The sequence below is a fragment of the Prionailurus bengalensis genome, chromosome A2 (assembly GCF_016509475.1).
Source record: "Prionailurus bengalensis isolate Pbe53 chromosome A2, Fcat_Pben_1.1_paternal_pri, whole genome shotgun sequence".
NCBI lineage: Eukaryota > Metazoa > Chordata > Mammalia > Carnivora > Felidae > Prionailurus > Prionailurus bengalensis.
Window position 1 is genome coordinate 71,071,932 of NC_057348.1, and position 22,417 is coordinate 71,094,348.

The 22,417-nt window shown below is 42.9% G+C and overlaps 1 pseudogene; it reads right to left on the reverse strand.

The window, feature by feature from the left end:
* Nucleotides 1-21,996: 21,996 nt before the first annotated feature.
* On the reverse strand, nucleotides 21,997-22,156 carry LOC122488887 (annotated as a pseudogene).
* Nucleotides 22,157-22,417: the final 261 nt, after the last annotated feature.

The window sequence follows — 22,417 nt, forward strand, 5'->3', positions numbered from 1 at the left end:
ACACTCCAGTTCTCATCTTACTAAACAGTTTAGGGGAGGTAAGGGGAGGAACCTAAGAGCTCCACTGTTCATCTCTTCGCTGCTACTCCACCAGTCAATTCTTGGACCGCAAAGCCATCTACAAATTCATCCAAAGAAACAGAAGTCCACCAGCTCTAGGATTTGGGAGGGGAACGGGGAGGGCTGGATGTCAAAGGCCTGGACTCGTTGCCTCATCTAGTTGCCTCATCTCTGCAGAGCTTTTATGAAGTTGATACTTCCCTACCCATGTGGGGTACCCTACAGAGATAGGACTTGCCAATTTCCTCCAGTTGAATGGGACAGGCCGCAGAAGAACATAAAATGCTCTTGATGTCCTATATCTTGATTGAAATGTGGTTCACATGGGATATATATATTTGTCAAAATTGTTGACCTGTATACATGAGATCTGTGCATCCCACTGTGTAAACAGAATACCTGGGAATGACAGGACATCCATTACCATCATCTTTTATTATACTGTTATTGAACATTGATCTGGAAATACTAGTATTAAAATAAGTTGTAAATGAAATCACGATTATAAATATTAGAAGGAAAGAAGTAATATTGAATTTGTTAGCTCTTACCATATTTCCTCTGGAATCCCCAAAAACTTATTGAAAAAAAATATTAGAACTATGGAGAGTTTAGTAAGATTGCCAGTTAATCAATAAACCCACGTTGATCTATAACTGGGGTCACAGTTCAAATGCATACAGCGTTTTCACCTAATGAAAATGGATGAAAGAAACTAAATTGTGAGGAAGGCAGTACAAATTTTTTATTGTATTGAATTTTGGTTTTAACGAGCAATGTAAACATTTGTTATACTAAAGATTACACTTTAAATTTCAAGTAGAAAAAATATAAATTGAGCAATCAGAACAACTTTATTTCACAAATTTTTCTCACTTGGGGATGCTGATTTCAGCCTGACAAATAGGACACACTTTGTAGTAAGATAGCAATACCAAATTTTATGTTTCCATTGTAATGTGCAGAACAGGATTCAACCTTTGAAGCCTTTAACTGAGAGTAATATTTCTTTTCGTACGGTTTCATATTTCATAAGAGAAAACAGCTGCTCACAAATTTAGGAAATTCCTAACCTAACATAATCTTTGTCTGATGATTTTTCTATTGAGTGCAGTCACACCCCGGATATCCACACAATTCTCATGGAATGATGTAAACACGTGCCACTGTATGTCCTGAGCTCAGAAACTTCCATGTGTAGCTCTTCATTCAGCCTTCTTCTGATAAAGATGAAGTGAGCATTATTGGTTACTTCTCTCAAAATGAGAGGCTGGCATACAGTAGGCTGTGTAGACTATATGGTTCACAGGTTAAGAGCACTGATTCTGCAGCCAGACTGTGTGAATCCTATCCTGGCTCTAACACTCAGGAACTATGACCTGGGGCTAATTTTCCAAACTTTTTGGGCCTCAGTGCATCATCAATAAAGGGATAACAATTATAGTACCTGTATCAGAGGGAAGATTATATTATCAAATACATGCAAGGCTCTTAGAACAATGCCCAGTGCATGACAAGCACATTGTATTAGTTATTATTACGAACCTGTTTTTGAATTTAGCCTTTAATGCCACTATTAGGGAATGCAGTTCATGCTGACATGTTTTCATTTTTGGGAGCTGATTGCAATGAAAGAAAGTGAGCCGAGGCTGATTTCCATCGTATGTGACAGTGTTAAATCATAACTGAGTATCTATCTATAGGCTCTCTTATAGAATATTTTCAGAGTAGGTAGGAATGTTTGGCAAAGCGGAGGCCAAGTCTTTGTTTCTTGTGTGTGAGGTGGGGTATTTTCCTTGAATGATCTAACAAGTCAGTTCATTTCTAATCCACATCTACCCTCTGTGAAGAGCATACTCATGTGCATCCAAGTCATTGACAAGGGCATTGAAACTTTGTCTCAAGATCCAGCGACTTGAGCTATCCAGGCCATGGTGTTAATTAACCCACATTCATGCTATATTCTGTCTCTAATTCTTTAACTCAAAGTGAGTATTTACTTCATTTGAGGCAGCAAGTAAATGAAAAGTTAGTACCTTAGATGTAGATTTCCCAACAAATAGGGTGGTAACCCATAGCATGGAAGGAATATCATCTGTAGTTAGATTTTCCAATTTTGACAGATTGTATTAAAATTCTTAACATAACTCAACACACAAAAATAAGTTATTCCTTGACTTTGCATTTTCATGGACACTGTGTCCAAATTTTCTTTTGGTGTGTAAGATTTCTCATTGCCACCATAAGTTAACATAACTTACAAGGCAGTGTTATTATTTTTGTCTTCATATCAGCTATGATAGAAAATGCCATGAGTGACTTAAAATTTCATGGCAGTCTTTCTATAACTTCTTAGCCATATTTCAATATGCTGAAGGTATTCAGGAAAAATGTAAGCTTCTATAACAAAATACAGTGGCATAAAGAAAGGAGAAATGTATTTCACTCCCATCGAATAGTTTCAAAGTGTGTGGAGCCCTGGTTGGCTGGGCTACTCTGCTTCATGCATCATTTGCAGGTTCCATCTTGTTCCAGCCTTTCTTGAGGTGTTTATCTTGTCCACATGATTGAAATGTGGTTCTGAGGACCCACTCTCAGGAAGAGAAAGTACTGAAGAACATGATAAGCATTTTTCTCAACAAATGACACAGAAAGAATATCTATCCCTTTTGCTCATGGTCCATACGTTGACACATTACACAGGCGTTAACTTAATCACATGGCCACCGTTGCCACAAAGGAGGCTGGGAAACGTAGTCTCTAGCACGGCATCCACATAGAATTTGGCAGAAAACTACCAGCCTCCACCAGAGAGAGCAACTGCTATTTCCCATTAAATTAATATTTGTAAATGTTTGTGAGAATCATGCAATTTTTGCTGCACTGAATAGATTTTCATATAAATTTATTATCTAGAAAATATTCTGACACCTAGGCAATTTTTTCCATTTAACGTAGGTCTTTATGTTACTGCAGCACAACTATTTTATTCAAGTTCTGAAATTAAAATTCAGGTCCTTTTATTTCAATTTATTCAGATTTAAATCACTTACTTTTTCCATGTATAGGAATATACACGTATTTCTATACATATAATCTATGTGTGTATGTGTGTGTGTATATATATATATATACTTTTATACACACACGTATATACATACATACACATTTAACGAGCTCTGGCTTGTCATAAAATGACATCTTAATAAAATTTGCATTTCACACTTGAAATGACATGCTTCTCTTTCATAATTAGTCTCTCTTGTTTTTTTTCAAACATCTATTCTCTTAGTCTCTTAGTCTGTTATTCTCCCAGATTTTGATAGAAACATAGATAGGAGAAATAGTTTATTTTTCATAACTTTAGATACAGAAAACAGTATTGTAAGTATCATTATAAGTGGTAACTGGCATTCAACCTCCATGTGCAAGAAGCCAGGGTTGGGGAACAGGCCTGTGCTCCCCGGGAGCCCTGTGCTCCATCCACATGCACAGCCCCTGCATCAGAAACAGGCTCAGGGCTCCAAGATCAAGATCGTCCGCCTTATAAAAGAATCTGGGGTCCTGGATGGTTCAGTCGGTTAAGTGCCTACCTCTTAATTTCAGCTCAGGTCATGATCTCATGGCTCGTGAATTCGAGCCCTGCATCAGGCTCTAAGTTGACAGTGCAGAGCCTGCATGAAATTCTCTGTCTCCCTCTCTCTCTGCCCTTCTCCCACTTGCCCTCCTCTCAAAATAAATAAACATTAAAAAAATTTTTTTAAAGAATCTGGAACTCTGGATTTCTATTGCAATCCCCCTATTTGAAGAATATATATGGTCAATTACCTCAAATTAGAAAACAGAGTAAAACAGGGAGGACAAAACTACCACGTGGACAGGCCACGAGTGCACAGGTCCCCCATACGCGCCTGTGGGCTGGGTTGTGCCTCTTCTAAACAGTTGAAGACTCTGAAAGAAAAGACTGAGGACACCCCCGCCAGCCCCCTGGGAGAAGGAATTCTGCTCCAGGAAACCTTTGGATTTGGGAATGTGGCATCAGGTCTCCCTTAGCTTCCTAACCTACCAGCTTGCCCTGAGGAGTGCGGACGTGTGCCAGCCCCACAGTGACACGAACCAGTTCCTTGAAATCTCTCTCTTTCTCTCGGGGCACCTGGGTGGCTCAGTGGGTTGAGCGTCTGACTCTTGATTTCAGCTCAGGTCGTGATCTCACAGTTTGTGAGTTTGAGCCCTGCATCAGGCTCCGCGCTGACAGTGAGGAGCCTGCTTGAGATTCTCTCTCTCCCTTTCTCTCTGTCCATCCCCCACTGGCTCGTGCATGCTCTCTCAAAATAAATAAAAACTTAAAAAAAAATCTCGCTCTCTGTCTCTCTCCACGCACACACACACGTCTTATGGTTCTGTTTTCTGGAGAACCCTAATACAGCTACGTATGTTCTCATCATTCTAAATTCAGTGAAACGTGAAACGCTCACCAGGATGATGATGGGGAGGAGGATGATAATGATTAGGAAGCCAATGACTTTTATGTGTGTGGAAGGGCCCATTGACTACATGGTTTTCAAGTCAGCCTTGAAAAATAAATACATATAAATATCAAAAGTAAATATTAAGTAATAAATGCACAGAGGAAAATGTGTCATACCAGGACCATAACATATATACAGGGATAGGTAACAGCACAATGCTAGAATATCAAACCAAAGAATTTGTAAAACCAAAGACCAAAATATATTTAAGCATTTACCGTATAATAAGTGTAGAATTTCAAATAAGTGAAGAAAGGATATATTTGATGAATACAAGGTTTTGGGACAACTAATGAAGCATTTTGAAAGACAATAATTTACTTTCTATATTCTGACCGTAAACTACATAAATTCTGTATTCTGACCACAAGCCACATAAATTCTATATTCTGACCACAAGCCACAAATTAAAGATATAAATGTAAAATGAGGGGCACCTGGGTGGCTCAGTCAGTTAAGCAGCCGACTTCAACTCAGGTCACGATCTTGCGGGTTTGTGGGTTCGAGCCCCATTGGGCTCTGTGCTGACAGCTCTCAGATCCTGGAGGCTGCTTTGGATTCCATGTCTCCCTCTCTCTCTCTGCACCTCCCTTGTTTGTTCTCAGTCTCCCAAAAATGAATAAATTTTTTAAAAAATTTTTAAATAAATAAATGTGAAATGAATATACAAAATATGAAAACAAACATACATCAATACAAATATAGCCTTGGATAGAGATGACTTTTTAAGTATCATGCTAACACAGGAATTTTAAAACCATCATCACATTTTATCATATTAACACTCACAAATAAAAAATATTTGCAAACCAATGAGAGGAAATTATTTAGAAGTCAATAAGAAAGGTGCAGTTACCTAAATATGAAAATAAACAAAGTACAAGAAAGGCCATTTATGAAAGAAGAGAAACAAATACCTTATATATGTTGAAAAAATTCAACCTCATACAGATTCCAAATTAAAAAGCATTGGAATACTACATTTGACCTAAAAGTTTAGAAAAATGCTAATAGACATAGAAAATGGATATAGAAACTGAAAACGGTAAAATCTTTTTGGGGGTCAGCTTCTAAATATATGTGTACGTGTTGTGTGTATGTAAGTGAAGATTATGTGTGTGTGTGTGTGTGTGTGTACATAAGGATATATTCTCTATTAAAAATTTTATTCACTTGTATCCAACAATTCCTCCTATGGGACTACATAAGTCCAGGTTGTATCGTTTCATTGTCAAAACAAACTCACACCAAAAAACAAATAATCCAGAAACTTGCCTGAGCCAATGGAGAGGAGGCTTATTGCTACAGAGTCAAAACTAAGAGAAATATATGAGGTCATGTGAGACAGACATCGCAATGGGAGGCCTCAGTGAGAACACACACAGCACTCAGCCTGTCCCTTGCTTTACCTAGGAGCCCTGAGAGCAAACTCTGAGAGGAGGAATGTAAGGGAACTGGGAAGGTTTATACTAAACTAAAGCAGTAATCATGAATTGTGCAAAGATGTATCTAAAAAAATTTGCTTATGAAAATTATATGTCATACAATGTCTAAATTCATTGTCTAAATTGTAGTAATCCCACATAATGGCAAAATCTATGGGCATTTAAATTATGTTACAGAATACTATTTAATAACAGAGACAAGCAGTTACCATATCATCTCTATCGTTATGGGGAAAAAAATTAAAAAAATTAAATGCGTGTGAATTAAATTTACATTTAAATTATAAATCAGTTACCAGCATGTGACTCAAAATTGAGAGGTTACTTCTTTCATGCCCATTTAACAGCATAGCAGAGGCTCAAATCTCCATGACTACTTTGACTACTCAAAGTAGACATTTCAGCCCTTCCCAAGGTCTCCTTGTTCAGTGTTTCTAGGGCTTCCGGTAGTTGGCTTCCTGTGGTCTGGTTTTCGACAGGGTTCCTGCCATCCCCTGGGACATGGCTTTCTCCCCTACAAGGGCTTCTCGAAGTCTCAAGACTGCTCATGCTCTCTGCTCCCCGCTCACAACCGTGTCTCCATTGCTGGCACAGACGTGACTTCGCTGACTAGATTAACAGAAAGGATAAGACTGGAATTTTCTATGAGATGTTAATTAAATTTCATGGCTAAATAAAGGAAATAGCACGAAGATGAACACAGAGGAGATGCTGGATATGGACATGTAAAGAGCCCACCTACCAAGGCTTGGGTGAGGCGTCCTCGGGGAGCTTCCTCCCTTGCACCCTGGCCCAGCTGCACCAGCTGGGGACTGCTCCCATGCTGAACGCTGGGTTGTCTGGCCTCAGATCCAGGGCCCAGGCCTCCACAAAGCTCCTAGAGAGAGACTCTGCCTCCTCTTATCCCATTTACGATTTACATGTAAATCTATTTAAATTTTTATTTATTTATTTTTATTTAGATAAAATTCACATACTTTACAATTCACCATCTTCGGGATGCCTGGGTGGCTCAGTTGGTTGAGCATCTGACTTTGGCTGGAGTCACGGTCTTGCAGTTTGTGAGTTCGAACTCCCCGTAGGGCTTACGGCTGCCAGCCCGGAGCTCACTTCAGACCCTTTGTTCCCCTCCCCCCCTCTCTCTCTCTGCCCTTCCCCTGCAGGAGCTCTCTCTCTCTCAAAAATAAAAAAACGTTAAAAAAATTTTTAAAAAATAATATAATTTTTTTAAAGGTTTTTTTGGTTAAATAAATAAGTAAATATTAAAAAACATAAAATTCACCTTCTTAAAGAGTACGGTTCGGGGCTTTTTCCAAAAAGTAGATTCACAGAGTTGTGCAACCATCGCTGCCATCAAATTCCAGAACATTTTCTCTGTGATTCCCTGTTCCACCCTCATTTCCCATTCCCGGTATTTGGGTTTCGGAGGGCCTGACACAGTACACGGCTGTTTGCCACCCAAGTTCTGAGCCATCTGAAGAGTTAGGCAGGCTCTCAGCAGCCCGTTGGGTGTCGAGTGCCGAGTGCAGACCTGGAACTGCCCCTCAGCCGTCCTGGGCTCAGTCAGGTGTCCCTTCTCTGAGAGCAGCTGGCGGGTGGCTGGGGCCAGATGGCCCGCTGACCAAACATCCTCGTGGGGGAGAGCCCGCCCCGGCCACTCATCCCCACACGTGGTCACTTCCTCCCTGGATGGCGGATGCAATCGAAGCTCACTCCTGGTAGGACCCAACCCTTCCCTCCGGTCATTTGCCCTAGGCTTCTGGGCCTAGGCTGTGCGCATACTGGCTCTTCCCATGTGGATAACACCGCGTGCTGCTAGGACCTCCTTCCGGGTCAGTTCCTTCCCCAGCCTCCTGAGGGACAAGGCGAAGCCCACGGCTTCCTGTCCCCTCTGCCCTCGGGGTCTCAGGAGCTTCACAGACAACCGCTTATGAACTGAGTCTGAGTCCCGCCTTCCTGAAGGCTTGTGAACTGAGTCTGAGTCCCGCGTTCCTGAAGGCTGTTTTCATATGCAGAGATATATGTTCGTTGATGTCACAGAAGGCCCAGAACAGCTTCTCTCTTTACCACCCCTATTCCTGAAAGGGATTTGGGATTCACAGAAGCACGATTGGAGATTCCCTTCACGTTACACACACACACACACACACACACACAGCACCAAGTGAACTGCGGCCGTCTGCACCCCCTCATGCACTAGAACTAAAGGCCTCTGGAGGGCCAGTGCCTCCCCCACATGTGTCTGCATTCCCAGAATTCGGTGGTTGCCAAGAGTGACCATTAAGTAATTGTGCGTTGAGTCATTTTGCTCATGACACATTGTTATAGATGGCCACCCATTTGGAGTATCTAATTTTTTTAATGTTTCTTTGTTTTTGAGAGAGAGAGAGAGAGAGAGAGTGGGAGAAGGGCAGAGAGAGAGGGAGACACGGAATCTGAAGCAGGCTCCAGGCGCTGAGCTGTCAGCACAGAGCCCAATGCGGGGCTCGAACTCACAAGCTGTGAGATCATGACCTGAGCTTAACCGACTGAGCCACACAGGCACCCCAACAAAACACCTTTTAAAAAATAAAGCAAAAAACAAACCCCATGCTATTTAGGTTTTTTTAATGTTTATTTTTGAGAGAGAGAGACAAAGTGCCAGCAGGGGAGGGGCAGAGAGAGAGGGAGACACAGAGTCCGAAGCAGGCTCCAGGCTCTGACCTGTCAGCACAGAGCCCAATGCAGGGCTTGAACTCATGAACCCAGAGATCATAACCTGAGTGGAAGCCAGATGCTTAACCAAATGAGCCACCCAGGCACCCTAGACAACCCCACACTCTCCTAACAGAACTAAGTCCAGTTCCTCTTCAGGAGCCACTCAGCAGGATGCACAGCATGCAGCCAACTAACCCTCCGTGTCCAGATCCTGGTCTCGAGCTTCAAAGTGTCCTTGGAGGTGTCCCTGATTGTTGCTGCCCCCACTACTCAGCTGTAAGGGGTAGATCACTGCCTGGACACGCTGAAGCTTATGCAGGCTTAAATCCCCATTCAGGCTTGAGAGGGAGAAGCCCCAAGAATGACCCAAGCCTGCCTGTCCGCTGGCCAGAGGTCCTCTGTCCAAGCTTGGATGTCCTGTCTGAAGACCATCCCCTGATGACTGGCGGCCTGGGGAAAGCGCAGCCCATCTTCTCTTTGCTCACAGCAGCCTTCTCCACGGCAGCCTCCCTGGACGTGCACCCCTGTTCAAGAAATAGCCGAAGGTGATGGGCGTGGGTGGGGGGAAGTCACAACCAGGATACCCGAGCTTGTCAGGTGGAAGGGGAAGGGCCAAATTGGAGGGATCAGGAAAGGAAAGACGTGTGATGAGATTATGAAATAACCCGCCCTGCCTGTTGTGAGGAGGAAATGCACTGCCTTTCTCTCCGGAATCCTTTATGAGGCCCCTGCCGCTAATGCAGAAGAAAAAACTAATCTCAGTCTGACCCAGTGATTCCCAAGCCAGTCTGCACATTAGATCACCTGTGATCATAAAAACTCCCAAAGCCCAGACCTCACCCGTGCTGGTTAAAGCACCGTCCCTGGAACCGGAACCCGGAGCAGTAACACTAAAAGACGTGTGGACACATTTGAGAACCTCGGGTAGACTGGTGTTTCTGGATTTGGCATCATCAAAATCTTCTCCCTGGAGGGCTTAAAACACAACCCCCGGGCCCCTCCCCAGGATTTCTGATTCTCCAGGGCAGGGGATGGAGCCTGAGAATTTGAATTTTTACCAAGTTCTCAAGCAATGCTGATGCTACTGGTCCATGGACCACACTTTGAAAAACACTGACGGAGCTATTTAGAAACGGAGTCGGTAGTTAAAGCTGCCTTTGAGATTTCATTCACCCAGTGGGGGAAAACTGGTCTTTCGGATTCCTCTTTTCTGTGAAAGATGGAATTTCACCATCTGTGGGTTGGGGGAGGGATTCCCCCTCCATCGAGTCCTCGCAGACTGTTTGCTGGCATCGGAGGCTTATGTCTACAGGTGTTGGTTGACTTGGGATCTATCCTGGGCTCACTCGGAGCCTGGTGGTCCTTCAGCTCTCCTGACCCCTACAAACCCTACTAGACCGGACTCTGCTTCTGCTTGTGGAGTATCGCTTGGACCCCACCGCACTGGCCCCACGGCCAGCCCACAGAGGGCGAGGAACACAAGGTCAGAGCCTCTCTTTGCCTGACCTTGTGGCTCTGCTCTTTTAGCTCTGCCACAAAAGGGAGGGGGGCAAGGCCCCTGTGCATCAAGGTCCCCACAAGCTTTGAGTCCTGGAGGGGAGGGGGAAGAACACGCCCGGGTCATAAAGAACCGCTAGACTAGACTGAGGCACCGGGGCTCTCAGATGGACGGCCCACAGAAGCCGGAGCTGGGGCCCTCTCAAGTGTGACCTCTGTTATCACCCATGGCAGCTGTGCCTCAGCTCTACCGTCTTTTCTGGTCCAACTCCCTCGTTAGAATTGGCTCTACTTCTGACTCCCAGGTTCTGTAACATATTCCTGCATCATCTCTGGCAAGTGCCTCTTGCCTGACCATCAGCCCAGTGAGTGGTCTGAGGGGCGCATGCGCCAAAATCAGCCGGGCTGTGCGTTGAGCAATGGGCTGTCAGGCGATACCCCAGACCTACTGACCCAGACGCTCTAGGGATGGGTTGAAAGAGCCTGCATGTTTATGGGCACCCCAGATGGTTCTTCCGTACGCTAAACGTGAGGATGTCTGAACTGGGTGACTAGCTTCTGAGGACAGAAGCTGTGTGTCATAGACAAGTGTATCTTCATCCTCTGGCACAGAACACACAGAGTCACCACGCAGAGGGCTGGATTCCAGAGTAGGGGTGGGGAGGGGATGATCATAGGTATGGTGACAGGGTGCTTGCAAATTGCGTGTGTGTGCATGTGTGTGTGTGTGTGTACAGTTGTATGTGCAAGTGTGTGTGCATGAGAGCATGTGTGTGTGCAGGTATATGTGTGCATGTGTGTATACAGATGTGTGTGAGGGCACGTGTGTGTGTGTGTGTACAGTTGTATAGCAGGTGTGTGTGCATGCGTGTGTGTGTGTGTCTGTGTGTGCAGGTGTATGTGTGCATGTGTGTATACAGATGTGTGTGAGGGCACGTGTGTGTGTGTGCGCATGCGCCCATCCTGCCAACACTATGAATTCTCCACCTTTGGAAGAGACTCCTGCTTTTGTTTTATGCTCACCGGAAGTGACAGTGATGCTTCAGACACTAGAGTGGCAGTCTGTCGCTCTACAAGGGGAGACACAGGGAGACTGAGACCCACTGAGGGAACAGCCGGGTTCTTCCCTTTCAGGTGTCCTGGTTCTTGCTGGTGGAGCGAACGAGGGGACTGTGCTGTTTTACTGGTTCCTTCTCCGCCTGAGACTCTGCGGTTGTGTTCACATAAGCCAAAAGCACGCATTACGTATCTCTTCTGTAAGCACACGCAAATGTGTGTTGAAGGAATGCCTTCAACACAGGTGGCAAGTCACCGTCTGCAACGAAGCTTCAATAATAATGAAAAATCGCTGTCGTGTAGGTAGCGCTTCTCACGCTCCAGGCCCTTTTCCAAACCTTTACATACGTTGCTCATCTAAACCTCCGGTTTTGAAACATTTCCCACCGGACAGAAGCACAGGCACAAAGACCTAAAGACGTTCGCCCAAAGTCACTGAGGCAGACGTGGAAGCAGGGGCTGAACCCAGACAGCTCCAGAATCCACCTTGGCTCCCTGAGCATACATTCCAGAAGGCTCCAGGGGTGATAACGATAGTCCTCCTCAGTCAGGCCCTCTTTCCTGAACATGCATCACCATCCTCTCGAGTCAAGTCAAACTGGATGATCGGGGATGAACGTCTCTGGAGACAGAAGCCACCTTACACACTATGGCATGTTTCTTCAAGCACTTTTTGCGTCCAGGAGGAACACCAATTGGATAGATTGAGATAACTTTCTTTTAACTTTTTTTAAATTTGTAATGTTTATTTATTATTTTTGAGAAAGGCAGAGACAGAACCTGAGAGGGGGAGGGGCAGAGAGAGGGAGACACAGAACTCAAAGCAGGCTCCAGGCTCCATGTTGTCAGCACAGAACCTGATGCCAGGCTCAAACCCATGAACTGTGAGATCATGACCTGAGCTCAAGTCAGACGCTCAACCGACTGAGCCACCCAGGTGCCCGAGATAATTTCCTTTTTATTTGAAAATCACCAAAAAGCCCTCACAATTCATATTGAATTTGCTTCTTCTTGTTCTTTATACCGTGTTGAACCCAGGTGGGATTTTGATATTATAAGTCACTGTCACTTTTATAGTTAAATCAACACCCAAAGTGCAGACTTTACTACCGAGTCAGGGTTAGGCGAAGTATTATAATATGTAACTGTATTTCAGGATCGTAAAATTTCTACTTAAAGTAGTATAACCAACATAACATTAAATTATGTCATAATCATTCTGCAATGCACACAAAATTTGGGGGCATCCCACTGATAATGATGGATAGTTTCAATAATTTGTACCTTTTCTAACAAAACGAGAGAGTCCATTTTGCTTGTTAAAATGCATAGTGATTTACAATAGTCAAAACTACATTTGGCAGCAAGTTATGTTAAAGACAAGAGAGGTAGGAAATATTTTCTTGATTAGATAATGGTTGGTTGAAATTCCTTCCAGCTTTTGTGAAACAAAAGTTAGCAATTGAAACCATATCAGGTGATGCATCAATTTTCCATAAACAGAAGACTGTGCAACCCTACCTTATTGAAAAACCTTTATGCGCAGCTAGATTTAATCTCTCAATTTGAGAAGCAGTGCCATGAAATAAGATGTTTGCATGCAAAATCTCCAGATTTCCAATGGAAATATAAAACAAAGAAATGCTCTGTTCCCTTGGGGATGGCACCTATCTTGGATTCGTTTTTTCTCTGATGTTCTTGCACGGTTTTATCAGTGGCTTCGGGGAACTAAAACAGCAGTTTGCTTCCTTAAGAACAAAGGCTCAGAGAATTTTTTCTAAAAAAGATAATATATTAAAAGTACTTTCCCAACTATTCCTTTTATTTGTTGTGGATTTCCTGAGGAGCAATCATTGTTTCAAATAATTTGTCTTTTAATGATTTTCACATTTAATCTGGCAGCGAAATATGATTTGAGCTGATGCTTTGTTTTCTAATATTTGCTTTTCCTAACTCACACATGGAAGTGGTTTTTGAATAGGCAAGCTGTAACTATATGAAACTGAAAAGAGCATGTTTAAAAAACATACAGAACAAACTACGTTTCCCATAAGTTACTTTGTCCTCTCCCCTGCCAAAAAAGGGCATCTTTTGTGGCATCTTTAAATTTATTTGTTAATAAAGTATTTATCACATGATATGTGCCTGATAAGTGAGTGAATGACAAATAGGACATAGCCGCCTGGTCAAGGTCCTGCAGCGTTGTTGTGCATAAGGGGTGTATAACACAAACACAATGCACGGGGAGAGAAAACACACCCCTTCCAGTGAGTGCACCCTACTGGCTATGTGGCAACCACGTTTGTTTCTTCTTTTTGTCTCTATAACAAGACAGTTATTTCACACTCTGTGATATAGCTATCTACTGATTTCTGTTTTCTATTGTCAGATGTTGGAAAGTTTCACCTACTTACTTAAAGCACTGCCACAAAAATGTCAAGAGTGTTTCACAGTCTGTTTCTATAAAGCCACCATACTTATTTGCATCTTACCAGGCAATCTTAGGTAAAGTAGGCATAATTTCTTACTGCAACAAGTTAGTTATCTGAAGCCATAGAATTATGATGTGCCTTGATTATTTTCTCTAAATACTCTTTCCCATGTAAGGGAATCAGAAATTCTTGGAGAAATCCCCAGTGCAAGATCTGATTCCTGCACCCATACACTTACAGGGTAAGACTGGATCATCTTGAAATTGTGTCAAAGGACACAGAGCATTTGAAGAGGTTCCCTAGCTGGAGGTAGGATCATTTCAGCATAAAAATCACTGATATCCTAAAACAAGTAAATAAAATAAGCCAATGGAAAATGTTAAGCACATATGCAAGACAAATATAAACAGCAACAGAAAAGTCTGAGGTCAAAATAATTCATGGTGCAGGTAAGTGACGAGACAGGCATCATTTTAAGTTGTGAGAGTACCATTCACAAAAGGATATATCAATCAATCAATTTATGTGACAAATGCTATTATCTGTCTGGATATTTAAGTTAAAAATAGAGATAGAAAATATGACAAAACCATAATCGTAGAAGAAATGAAAGTTCACTCAGCCTTTGTTTAAGCAAGTAGACAAATGTTTTAAGATTATAAGAAATTTTATTCATGCAAAGAATTACAATTATTTGAAAGATACATTTCTAACTTTTTACCTTTAAAACAGAAAGTATCATTTTGTTTCCAGTGCCCATGAATAGTTTTTAGAAAATTATTTCATTTTAAGCCACCTGTCAAGTGTCAACATATTTGGAAAAACACACTGTCATCAGTAAAATAAAATTAGAGATAATGGTAAAGATTTAGGTAAAGAATTGTTCCAATTAGAACTTTATAATAGCCTTCTAAATAACTTCTGTGGCCAAAGGGAAATATATAAAAAAATAAGTGAAAATTAAAATGTTTGTTTGCTTTAATAGACCTTATTTTTCAGAGTATTTTTCAGAGATTTTCCAGGGAACAGCAAAACTGAGCAGAAAGTACAGAGACCCAGTGACTCGAGGGATGTCACCTGGACATGATCCGAACCCACCCCTCCCAATCCTCGCCCTCCTTCCTCAGTTTTGGCTTCATCTTGAGGCAAGCTCTTCTCACTGGATGGCATTATGGTAAGGAAAAACAACGCTTAAGGAAAGCAGGAACATTCCTTTTAGAGAAAAATCTGTTGGGCAGAACACCTTGATGGGCCTTTGTGAATGTGGAAGGACAACCCAGGGCCATGTCCGGCTGGGCTACAAGTAGAGGAATCAGATATTTTATCATGCACTCCAGGACACTTTGGAGGAGAAGAGAAGATACTATTAATAATTTCCCTGGGGCAACATGCATAACCTGGCATTATTCCCTGTAAACCTAAGCACACGCTCCCCTTCTGAAGAAATGAAGCCAAGAGACAGCTACACGGTTGTGTTTTAAAACACACGCATGCACACACACACACACAATGAGGGCCGAATTGTAAATGACTGACCATAGCAAATGTTGGTGAAGATGTGGGACGACTGAAATTCTCATTCATGGCTGGAGGAAGTATGAGATGGTATTGACGCGTATTTACCAGAAAGCATGAAATCCAAAGACTTGTACATGACGTTCATAGGAGCTTAATTTGTAATACCAAAATCGAGAAGCAACCCAAATCCATCAGCAGATAAATAGATAGACTGTGAAGTGGAATACAATGGGACACTGATCAGCAATAAAGACAAATCACGATCGGTGTACACAACAATGTGGGTAAGTCTCAAAATTATCACACTGAGTGAAAGAGACAGGCAGAAAAAAAAAAAAGAGAGAGAGAGAGAGAACGTTATAAGATTGTACTTACGTAATATCTAGAAAGTAGAAGCTAATTTACATAGAAAGAAAGCAGATCAGCCATTGCCTGGGGATGGGATGGAGAAGAAATGAATTAAACAGGCCACAAGGAAGTTTTAGGGGGTGACGAAAATGTTTGAGAGATGATGGTTTCATGGGGGTATATATGTCAAACCTGATGAAATTATACACTTTAGATATTATACACTTTATATATTGTAGTATGGGTGCACGCGGGTGGTTCAGTCAGTTACGCATCCAACTCTTGACTTCGGCCCAGATTATGATCTCATGGTTCATGAGTTTGAGCCCCACATCGGGCTCTGCACTGACAGTGCAGAGCCTCCTTGGGATTCTCTCTCTCTCTTTCTCTCTCTCTCTCTCTCTGCCCCTCCCCCACTCATACTGTCCCCCTCTCTCTCAAAATAAATAAATTAAAAAAATAAAGTTGAAAAAAATTTTAAAAATAAAAAATAAATATTTGCAGTTTTGTGCATTTGGCGTATAACTCAAAAACGTTGGAAAACTTTCTTAAAAATAAAAATAAGCTTTTTTGAAGGGGGGTTTGGAATAGTAGGATAAAAGGAGATTGACAGGAGTGGTGAAAGTCAAGAAGAAGTGGAGTTTGGGGCCAACAGGAGACCCCTCAGTGCACATTCCCCATTAGGGTTGGGGCCCCAGGAGAAGGGGACCAGCAGGCCTTTAGATGAATGAAGTCTGACAGTCTACTCTATCTGCTGTGCTACCCTCTGATGTAACCCCCACACTTACATCCTGAATCTTGAATAAGGACGGTCCATGGCCTTGGATGAGCGCTACATAGAGGAAATAAAGGAGCTGAACCTTTCTGGGTGGATCTAGGATAATAAGAAGGGACAGCTGAACTATGCAAGATGGGAGAAAGATCAAGGATTCACTGGAAGCAGAAAACCAGTCTGGGATGACCCGGTGAAATGTCTGACTTTCAAGAATCCCCATTGGGATTTGAAACTTGGCTCAAGGCCCCATTCTGCAGAGAATGGGGGATTGCAGATACTGTCATGTAACTCTCCAAGGATGCTACCACCCACTGACGGCTGAGTTACATGACCGTGTCAAAGGGCAGCAGTTACATCAGCCCAGCTGAGCACCACATTCTGGGGCCATGGCTCCTCAAAACAGTTATCACTGGAGGCCATGGTCAGAGACCCAAGGTCATCGGCCTGCTTCTTAGTCAGCAGTTTCAAAGGTAAATGATTCTGGGGAAGGGAGAGGTAGTGGAAGGTAAGAAGGGAATGCAGTTTTCAATTTTCAATTTCAACACCCTCGATATTGGCAATGGAGACACAGGTGATGAGCAAGATACCCGATTCCTCTATGCCCAGAGCTGAGAGGCCAGTAGGAATGCAGACTTGAAATCAGGAAGAGAGATGCATGTTAAAATAAAGAGGGGAGGGAATTCTGATGAGAATTAAAAATAACTGAACCGTACGGGACTTCCCTGGGAAGTGAAGCTAGAGAAAGATTTGAAAATGAACAGGGAATAATGCCCCCCCCCCAAACCTTCAGGTCTTACCAAGCCGCCCCCATTTCCCCAGTCAACAAAGTTCAGCCAGGCTGCTGACAGCCACTCTGTGCTTTGGCCAACCTGGATGCTGTCCTGAACATCGGTGTGAAAAAGCAATGTCTGCTATTGGTGTGACTTCCACAGTAGACGTGTCACTCTCTACCACAGTAGGTTCCTGTGTTCCCAACATGGTGACATACCAGGCATTGGCAGTCCACTGGAACATTTTAAATCAGACCCTGCCTCCCTGGGAATCATGACATGGGATGGCACAGAAAGACCACAGATGGTCATGGATAGTGACAGTGGGCATCCCATCAGCCTCCACACTTATTCATGGAATTCTGTGGCCTCTTCTACTCCACATTCAGCTGTGGATGCCACCATCTGGAGCATTTTTGTCCGGTTCTCTGAATGAATCTACTGTTCTGCCACACAGCAGTTTGTGGTAGACTGTGACACGGGCTCCCCATTGGTTATGCATCCCCGTACTCTTGCCCCTGAATGACCCATTCCCACATTGATCCTGAGCTTCGCCATGTGACTTTGGCCAGAGTGAGGCAAGCAGGGGTTGATAAGCATTTGCCCAATGGGTCTTGTCCTTCCAGAATGATCCTTCTTGGAACCCACCATTCTGTGGGGAAGTTCTGGCTCTCCTGCTGTGAGAGAGAAGCCACGTGAAGAAGAACTAAGGCACGTCAGCCCACAATTAGCACCAAAGCCTTTCGGAACCTTCTACCCCAACCCAATCACCAGCTGGATGAACCCTCAGGAGTGGGCCCAGCAGATACCAACAAGGAGCAGAGAAACCACCTCACTGAGCCCAGCCAAACTCACGGGACCATGAGAGAGAATACATTGTAATTGTTTTAGACTTAAAAATATTGAAGTGCTTGCCTCACAGCAATATTTATCATATAGATGTGAGCCTCAGGCCTTTTTTTCCCAGCAACCACTCCAAACACAGACACTTCTACAGTGTAGTAACATTTGTTCTGTTCATAGGATGGTCTCTCTGGGCTTCAATTTCCCTCAAGAGAAGTGTTTTGTTTCATTCTCAGAAGAGAACTTTGAAGGATTCAGCACCCTCCTCTTATAAAGTGGTAGATGAGTATCTTGTGACAAGTACAGTGATAAAGCAGGGTGGCGTTTTTAAAATACTGTATTTAGACAACGAATTGGCATATTATGTATAAAAAGAGAGAGAGCCTGTGTTTATTTCTACAGAGCCATTTCCCACCCCCCCCCCCCCAAAAACACAGTAGACAAGATGGAGAAGAGCAGAGGAGGGGAGAAATGCCCTGGGGAAACAGTCTAATCTCTGATGTTCACCCAGGAGCCAGCCTGTCTTCCAAGTGACTCCTGGAAGTCCTTTAAGCTCAGCAGGTATCTTGGAGACTACTTTGGAAAGTCATAGAAGTGCCGTATGTCCTGTTTTTTGAACCCTGTGAGCAAAGGCAGGGCCAGTTTCACACCCTCATCCTCCACTGAATGAAGTCTTCTCTCAGGTGGGCTGTGTGCTTCTTGCTCAGCTCATACCTGCAGCTGTGTGTATCCAACACCTGGCTGATCTATGCCATCTCATTGGGCTCCATGGAGCTCATGAACTTCATGCTCCATGTAAAGCATAGAGAGTGCGCTTGACTTCCTGACTTGCTTTCTTGTTTGTATCACTACCTTGGCTTCCCATTACCTGAGGTCGCCTCTTACGCTCTGCTCTCAGCCTCATGCCAGTTCTTTCTAGCTGACCTGAATCGCACGTGTCTGCAGATGAAGGACCGCCCCATGGTCCCTGCCACCATGGCTGCTCCCATGATCACACTGCAAGGCAAATTCTGCTAACCTCCCACTTGTCCAAGTTGCCCAGGATGAAGGGAATTTCCTTTGGAGGATACACCCTGGGGCAAGGTGGTTCACTGGGGGCTCCACCAACGGTTGCTAGTATGGGTAGAGGAGGGCCAGGCTTGTGAGCTTGCCAGGTGATCTTTCTCTCCATGCCAGGTAGGAGACTGACAGGCATTTGGCTGTGCTACTGGCTTTTGTCCTAATTCCTGGTCCTCCTCAGACAGGTGATTTTCAGTGCTACTGCTCTAACTGTTCTCACAGTAGGAATTAAAAGGTAGGAATGGCAGGCTTGCTGAATCTCCACTTCGGGCTGGAGTTTGTAAGGTGCCTATGCTATGCCTCACAGAATAGAGGAGGGCAGCTGTTGGTGGGCTAAGCTGAAGGAGGGGGCTTCAGGATAATAACCAAGCTCTCCAGCTTGGATCTCATGTAACCCAGGAACACATACACGGCCATCACTCTGCCATCCTTCTGGCCCATTAGAGGTCCTGGATCCCCTCCCATGTGTAGCCAATGGACACCTCCAACTCAGTCTGCCCAGACTAATATGGTTATGATGCCTTCTAGAGCAAGTTTCTGAGTTAATCAAAGCCCCTCTCTAATGGCGGATACTTGCCAATTTTAATTCTATAATTAAAATTTTCTTGCCATGGGAAGCTTCAGAGTAAGGTGCTCTTCTGACAGATGCAGCGTCACCCAGGCTGGCAAGTGATGTCCTCAAGTGGAAGTAATCAAAGCACCTCCCTTGCCATAGTACCTGGACGATTCTCAACTGGAAATGTGCCTCCTTTGCAGCAGCAAAAAAGAACTAAATACAAATGGGTAGTCTCTTCAACATCCTTCAGTATCAACTGATTCAAACCATGTACTATTTCTTTATTGGCTTCATTCCTCCCCCAAATGATTCGATGAAAAGTCGGATCTTTTCATTGAATAACCATAGAAATAGAGGTGCTGATGATAGCCATGGCTCAGGAGTGAAGGGATTAAATGACTCCCATTGTTTCAGAAAGCAGAATTTTCACAGTACTGATTTTACAGGAGTGTAGATTTAAATATCCAAGGATACTAAGTAGAGTAATACCAGCTTCGTCAGGAGATAACACAAAATATCAGAACAACACATGAGAAGTCTGTTATTCACTCACATCAAGTCCATTTGGCAATCAAGTTAGGAAGGGAGTGGGAGGGAAGTTTTGCTCCATGCTGTCATTCAGGGAGCTAGGACCCCTCCATCTTCTGATTCCACCATCCTCTAGAGACTCAGAGTCCTCTCCACTCAGTCAGGAGACTGCAGGAAAAGAATGAGTGGTTTTTATGAGCCAGGCTGGGAAGCAGGATGCATCACTTCCAACCACACTCCTTTAGTTAGAACTTGGTAATATGATCCCAGTCAACTGAAAGGAAGGCTGGGGAATATAGTCTCGAAGTAGGTGAGAAGATAAAGAATGGGTTTGGTGAACATCTAGCCAATTTCCAGTCTACCAAGATAGGGACAGCAGGGGCTGACCAAAGTCTTTTCTTCTTCTTACATTAGCTATTTTGTTTTAAAAGAATAATGTGGTTCAGGGGCACCTGGATGGCTCAGCTGGTTAAGCATTCTATTCTTGATTTCAGCTCAAGGGGTGGAATCCCTCCATGGTGGGCACGGAGCCTGCTTGGGATTCTCTCTCTCCCTCTGCCCCTCTCCCCTGCTCACACTCTCTTTCTCTCTGAAATAAAAAATAAAAAAAGGTGAATGTGCTTTAGCCACTGGTTGTGTTTTTCAGCATACTCTCATCTAAACTATAATTAGTCAAAATTTCCCCTGAGAAAATACTTGAAGCTCATATATCTGATAAGGACCCTCATCATGAATATATTAATAAGTCCTAAAATCAATAAGAAAAAAAAAGAAAAACAATTCATTCATTTTAATGTTCCAAAGATTGGAAAAGGCATTTCTTCTTCATAGAAGATTTCTTCTTCATAGAAGAAGATATCACAATAATTAATACGCATATGAAAAGGTGCCCAACATCATTTCCTATCAGGAAAATCCAAATTAAAACCAAAATGAGATCTACTATAGAGCCATCAGAATGGCTAAAGTTAAATTTTGAATTCTTATTTTTCAAAAACTGGAAATTCGAACTTTGGAGAGAAAGTGCAGCGATTGGAACTGTCAGATGTATTGGCAGGATCATAAAGCATTACAACCATTTTAGGAAACTTTTTGGCAATTTCCACCAAACATATATATAAACTGTAACCCAGCGATTTCTAGCTTAGGAATTTAGTGGATTCCAATTCCAAAAGAATCAAGGATGTGTATCCACCAAGAGTCTTGTATCTGATTTCCATAGACTATATTTATAACAGCAAATAATTGGGATTTTTTTTAAATGTCCATGAGTAAGGGAAAAATAACTAAATGCGGTCTTCAATACCTACACTAAAGATTTGGTGTTTCAATTGCATATAAATTTATTTTAAGTTTATTCATTTATTTTGAGAGAGAGTGTGTGTATACATGCACATACATGAGTGGGGGAGGTGCAGAGAGAGAGAGAGAGAGAGAGGATTCCAAGCAGGCTCTGTGCTGTCAGGGCAGAGCCCGATGTGGGGCTCAAACTCATGAACCATGACATCATGACCTGAGCTGAAATTAAGAGTTGGGCGCTTAACTGACTGAGCCCCACAGGCCCCTTTTAATTGTATGTAAATGTTTTTAAATCTGAACTTTTTAAAGTGAGGTTTGTTGAAGAATAGTTTACATACAGTAAATTTTCTTTTTGTTCAGTTCAGTTCCATGAGTTTTGACAAATGTATACGACGCTATAATCAAGATATGATATTTCTCCATCACTCCAAAAAGGTTCCTTGTGGCTTTTTGTAATCAATTTCCTCCTTCCATACCCCTACATCCACTGATCTGATTTCTGTTCCCATGGTTTTTGGTTTTCAAGGATGTCATATAAACGGAATCATGTAGACTTTTGTGTTGAGCTTTTGTCACTCAGCATAATGCTTTTCGGATCCATTAATTATGCACATACCAGTAATTCATTCCTTTTTCTTGTTGAGTAGTATTCCACTGCATGGAGTTAGCACACTTTGTTTCAATTAGCAATAATCGCACCTCAGATAAACCTCATTGGCTACGATACTGCCACTGTGCAAAGCTAGCACACTTTGTTTATTTGCTCACCAACTGATAGATATTAGACTTGTTGGGTCAATTTTGAATAAAACCGCTATAAACATTACCTATAAGGGTCATGTGGACATGTATTTTTATTTCTCTTGGATAAGTACTTAGGAATAAGATTACTGGGTCACAAGTCAAGAAGGCATTGAACTTTGTAAGAAACTTCCAAACTGTTTTCCAAAGTGGTTATAGTATTTTTTATTGCCACCAGCAATGAATGAGCATTCTAGTTGCTCT